At 39.6% G+C, this 6,000-nt stretch overlaps 1 protein-coding gene across 1 annotated transcript in view; it reads right to left on the reverse strand.

The window, feature by feature from the left end:
• LOC139723598 (uncharacterized) overlaps positions 1 to 5,684 on the reverse strand; it is a 71,802-nt gene extending 66,118 nt beyond the window's left edge. Inside the window, exon 1 of the mRNA XM_071634833.1 lies at positions 5,483 to 5,684. The gene's annotated coding sequence lies outside the window, so the exon portion shown is untranslated. The remainder of the gene's footprint in view (positions 1 to 5,482) is intronic.
• Positions 5,685 to 6,000: the final 316 nt, after the last annotated feature.

A 6,000-nucleotide genomic window follows, 5' to 3' on the forward strand; every position in this document is an offset into this window, starting at 1 on the left:
GCCATATAAACGTCGAATAAATTAAACAGATATAGACGAGTTCATTATGAAAATTTGTTAAGCAAGGTCGAATTGATTTTATCGGGACATTGTATATACGGCCGCCTATACTTATTTTGGGCAAAAATACTAGGTAGGTCTATATACACCAAACGTTGGTTGTATAAATGAGCCGATAAAAAGTTAATTGCTGAGAGGAGGGGGTTCAAAGTAAAAATCCACCTAAAAGGTAAAGTATCCCTTTGATTCATCTTAACTTTGATATAAACGTAGTGCGCTATACTCATCACTATATTAATTTAGAGTATTGTATCACCGTGCTTTCACTGCAGATTATGCAGCAATCGATACAGAACAAAACTCGTAAGTTACTATTCTTCATCGGTGTTTGTTTTTCATCTCCCCTCCTCCTCATCCTCCTCATCCTCCTTCTACTATCTCTTCTTCTTCCTTCTTCTCAATAAGAAATCGTTGAATTTTCAAATCACACCTGCGTCCTATTGCCAGAAAACCATCCAGTTGAGGAAATTTACAATACAGCGACCGTAACAACGCTCTATAGAGGGAGCTTTCTTTACAATAAAACACGATTATAATGAAATTTCAGTACAACCAAGTAAACATTCAGATCACACTCTGGTGTAATTTAATTCCCTTCGGTTATTAAAAACATTTCGATATAACGAAAGAACACTGCCGGTCCCGAGGACTTCGTTCTACTGTTCTAACGTAATATTAGTAATTCTAATGTAATCAAGTTTCCGGTTTCCCGTTTGTTGCTACATGGTAATTGGTATTTTATGAAAAAAAAAACACATACATTCACTTTTCCTGTGGAAACCTTTCTCCTCCAACTATCTACATGCTGGTATAGTCTTCAGAAGAAAAAAATGTAGAAAATGGGGAAAGGATGACACTAAACGTGGCTCGAACTACCTCTTGATTAGAGTGCGATACAATGTAATGCATCCTTCTCATGCTGTTTTAGCTCGAGACTTCCTCGCTACTTTTTACGACGTGACATCCTTGATTTTTGTTTGATTGTTTGTTTTGTTTTGTTTTGTTTTGTAAAGTTTAATACAGAGACGCAAGACACTCGAGAGATGCTAAACGCTCGAGAGATACAAAACTACTACTCAGTAGCTGCATGAAAGCGCATGAATAACTAGATCTGTCGTCTTTGGGACACGATACATACATGGTATAAGTTTGAACTTGATAGGCATAGCACTTTCTGAGCTAACCTCTGCACAAGTTTTGGGGAGAAATAAAGAAAGAAGAATAATGAATCAGTACAGATACAGAAGGTGATCCGAGAGGATACTCGGATCACCTAACTATGCGTTCTTCTATTTTGGAATTACTGCACAACACTTCTTTCAGAAAGGTCTTATACTGTTATACATCATTTTATACATCATGAATAATGACTGAAATAACAGGAAGTCAATATTGCGTTTCTATGGTAAGCCTTGGACCAAATCTGAGTGACAGCGATGACTGCCAGGCAGTGTGGTCGACGGTTTCATAATCACTTATATCACAACTGTGACAGCGGCTCTTCAAACCAAGTTTCTTCCACTTAATGTCATGTCATGATATCGCATGATAGGTCACATGATCACTTGTGGAGATTATTCCTGATGATTACTCAAAAGTTTACACGCATGCGTGATAAGCCGGTTCGCAGTTAGCTCATGTGAACATGGGTACAAAATATTAATGACCTTTCTTTTCTCTCAGTTGGTTAGGCACTTTACTCACTTTCAAAGCGACGCATGTGTAATAAGCTTGCCCGACGTAACAATCTATGGAATTCATCGATCATAAATCATTCAAACAAAGGATAAACTTGCGTAGATCAAGTGTCCAGATTGGTCCGTCAGTTAACAGCTTTGAAAGAATCCATTTCATTATTTTGCATTGAATGCCATAATGATTACTATCTTTCCAGGGATCGATATTGCCAAATATCCCTTTTGCTGTCAGGTGGTTGTGCTGGCAAGTTCCATTCATATTTATAAGGCTTACATAAATAATTGCATCTCAGATGCTTATTTCAGTGAATCTAAAAACCACAATGCCCTGTTGGTACGAATGACCTTTTTCTCCTCATGCGCAAAGTGGAACCCCGAAACGGTTTTTACGAGGCGACAATATACATGTACAAATTAATGAATCAGGTCTCCGAAGAACACCCAAAGGCACCTCCACTCCTGACATCTCACAAGCTGTATGGGAAGAATTCATCGTATACCCACCAGTCATCGTATCTTTATTTCAGAAGGCGGTCTTTGAGAATGAACCATGTAGATAGATGTGTGATAAACCAACTTTGCTCGACTTCATCCAATGATTTCACTGGGCTCTGCTTCGCAAGAATTTACCACAACTCAAACTCACACGCGTAAGTACATAATGTTGGATTTGATAGGAAGTAGTCTAGGCCTACTTTTACGCTTTCTTCAATACATTAGATAACTGCGCGTGTTCTACTCGACAGGGGTCGTGATGTGTTTTTGTTTGTTATTTGTTGTTGGGTTTTTTTTTTGTTTTATAGCCAAATAATGAAAGGTGTACCCGGTCTCAACAAGAAGTTAACATTTTGTGATGACCCTTTGGTCTCGAAACGATAATCAGAAGATGTGCGTTCTGTGGTTACCGTGCAATATATACGGTCTCGTGTATTAATTCCGGAGCTAAATGGTGTAATCCACATCGTGCGATGTCTAGACACTTCATATTCCTTGCGGTTTCTAGGAAGGGGAAGAGAAGGAGCCAGTGGTGGTTGTGAGCAATGACGACAAAAACTGGCGTCCCCCCCCCCCCCCAAAAAAAAAAAAAAAAATGATGAGGGAAGGTTTTACTCTTAATCTGTGCAATCGAGGTTGTCGAAGTACAGATGACATGTGGCATATTATTGTCTTCTGGCGATTAAAAAATACAAGTAAGCGTAGGTTGGTTAGGCTGGGAAATCGAGGATTGGAACAACTTATAGTATGTGAGATAGATAGATAGATAGATAGATAGATAGATAGATAGGTAGATAGATAGATAGACAGACAGACAGATATAGATAGATAGATGATAGACAGATAGATAGATATATAAAAAATAAATAAATAAATAAATAAATAAATAAATAGATAAATAAATAGACGGGATAGATAGGATAGATTGATGGGATGGATGGATAAATAGCATAAAATTATACAATACATGAATATAGCTAGCTAGTGTGTATGTGTGTGTGAGAGAGCAGGGAGGTGAGACAACCTCCCTGGAGAGAGAGAGGGAGAGAGAATTACGTAATGAAACATCAGCATTTTGCCACGCGCCTTCTTTGCATATCGTCACCATGGATTTCATTTTCACGGCACAGTCATTTCCATCTGTAATTGTCACGCTGCTTCGTATATCACGAGATAATTCTGAGCAACAAAAATGCGATCTGGCAGGGCATCAAGGTGAAACACTATTTCATAGTCACGATGACGTTAATACAGGGTAAGAGTGTTTCATTTTGACATTTTGTACCAGAGATTATAGTATTAGTACAATTCAAATGATTATGAGAAAATGTCGCGTGAAATCCTTTGAGACATCACTTATAGATCAAACAATCAAATTCACGAAATTTCTCTACATTCTTCGTTTGATTTTACTCTATATATGTATAGGCCTATCTATCACAATCAACTTCTAAATAGGAAGGCATAATTATGCGGCAAATATTTTCGGCATTGTTTTGATTTTTCTTTCTAAATAGTTTGCACATATCGTCACGTCGCCTTGCATAAGTTGCATGTTTTTGGGCCCTCGTCAAAAAACAAAACAAAACAAAGCAAAACAAAAACGACGCAATCATTAGGGTATCTATTATCCACACCTACGTGCGATTGCTTGTTTATTGGCTGCTGTTATATCGCCATATAGCATTTATATCAATCTACTATGTCACTGAATCTTACAGTAATTGTAACGCTCGGTCTAAAACGGTAAAGATGATATAAACATATATCTAGCTCCGCTATTTTCGTACACCAGCTGGTCCTCACACGCTAAAGGGTTTTGAAAATGAAACACAGAGTAGTCTTATCCGCATTGTCCAAGTAACCTTTCTAGTTCGACACCACAGGGGCGCACGGGCAAATGACGTTGTCGTTAATTACAGATAATCAAGCGTTTGCCCTTGCTATATAATGGAGCTCCGATGCTTTAGCCACCACTAAACCAAGCTCACACCAAAATAGTGGTCATGAGTTATGATGTTAGGACTTAACAGACGGCCGCTTCGGTTACCATCTGTTGAAAGGATTAGATTGATCATAGCCGCCATCAACACAGACAGCATTTTGTTATTACATGACACGAATGGAGTGTGAACAAATTACAAGAAAAAAAAAACCCACGAATAACGTAGGGAGAGCTAATGTATCGTCATCTAACTTCCCATATTAATTGCATAGATGGGAAGCAAACACACTTGACATTAAAAAAAAAAACTAAACAAACACAGCAGCAAACCGTATAAAATTATTATTTTTTTTTTGTCATCGTTAATAAGAAAATGATGTAATTTCACTTGTATACGTGGTCCACGCAAGACCCACCCACTCCGGAGTCAAAATTTGGCGGGGGAATCCCCCGGTTTCCCCTCGACCTTCGAATACCGGAGTGTGAAAATTGTTTTCTAGCCTGTCGCCACCACCCATGAATAATTACCCCTGTGTGAGTACAAGTCAAAAGATCGGTCTGTATCTTGTCGTCGGGGATATGTTCCGCGGCGGAGACTACGTCTGGCTTCCCGGAATCCCCTACGAAGATGAGCCATAAAAGTAAAGATAAAAAAACTCCACCGGACAGACGGATTTTTCTGTCTACAATCATTCCTGCCATGACAATAGGGAGGTGAAAAGCTCCCTGGTACAATTATGTTTGTCAAGAATACAAGGATGACGGCACATAGGCCATACTCACAGTCTCCAAAATTCCCTCTACCCTATGACATTGTAAGTGCATCGACACTCAATAAACTGTAAATACACGAGTGCCAATCAATCTCCTGTTAATAGAGTGTTATCATGGTGATCTGATCCGCTTTGAATGGCAGATGTGAAACGTATACCATACCGTATATCATTTCCTCTAACTATAATCTACACTAGTCACTATGCATGGAGAGCCGCTAACATGATTAATTTCTACGGGTAGTGATACGCACGTACGAGCGTTCCCTATTAATACCAAGACTCGTGTATGGCTGTCAATATGCCGTATACAAAGCTTATAAACAAGTTTGATAAGACAGTGAGCAACATTGTCTGTTACATCCGCAATATATTAATGTACGCAACATGGTCTGAAAACGTAGAACGTAATATACGACTTAATTATACCATAACAGTTTCCAGGGCCCCAGGGCCAGGGACGGCTTGTTTTAAAAAAGCATCATAGACGGTCCGTAGTTAATTTTACTAACCTTCACTCTGCTTTAAGTGCTTCGTTTCAGAGTCGATGGTCCTGTGTATCCCTTTTCCCCCTTCTCACTGTGAGCCAAAATAAATTCCAAATTGCGAGCCTATATGCTTCTAATAGTTTCAGAACGTGGCATATACGCAGAGTGGCGATAGGCACAGGATGTCCATTGTGTGATATGCTGGCTGCAGGCAGGCAACTCGGGTAACTAACGAAGAGATAGCTCTAGGCGTGCAGAGAGGAGGAGCATGACAGACAACAAAAGGCACTGCGGAGGGAACTCCTGCATGAATGATCTCCCGCTCTTTACGAATGATCTCACAAATGCGTTTTATCACGAGAGATGCAGAGCTAGCAGACGATGAAGGAAGAGTCGCCCAGGCGATCGGTGCGCATGTGCAATAATGGTCATTACCAGTCTTGTCGCTCTCAGTTGGTACATTAGAAGGCCCTGCGCGTTTGATGGGCTCATCTTACACCCATTTTGTGAGGATACAAAACACAGGAGATAGTTCCGATGCA

This window comes from Diadema antillarum, unplaced genomic scaffold (genome assembly GCF_040938485.1).
Source record: "Diadema antillarum isolate AM-2024a unplaced genomic scaffold, OU_Dant_1.0 scf00000015, whole genome shotgun sequence".
Lineage (NCBI taxonomy): Eukaryota > Metazoa > Echinodermata > Echinoidea > Diadematoida > Diadematidae > Diadema > Diadema antillarum.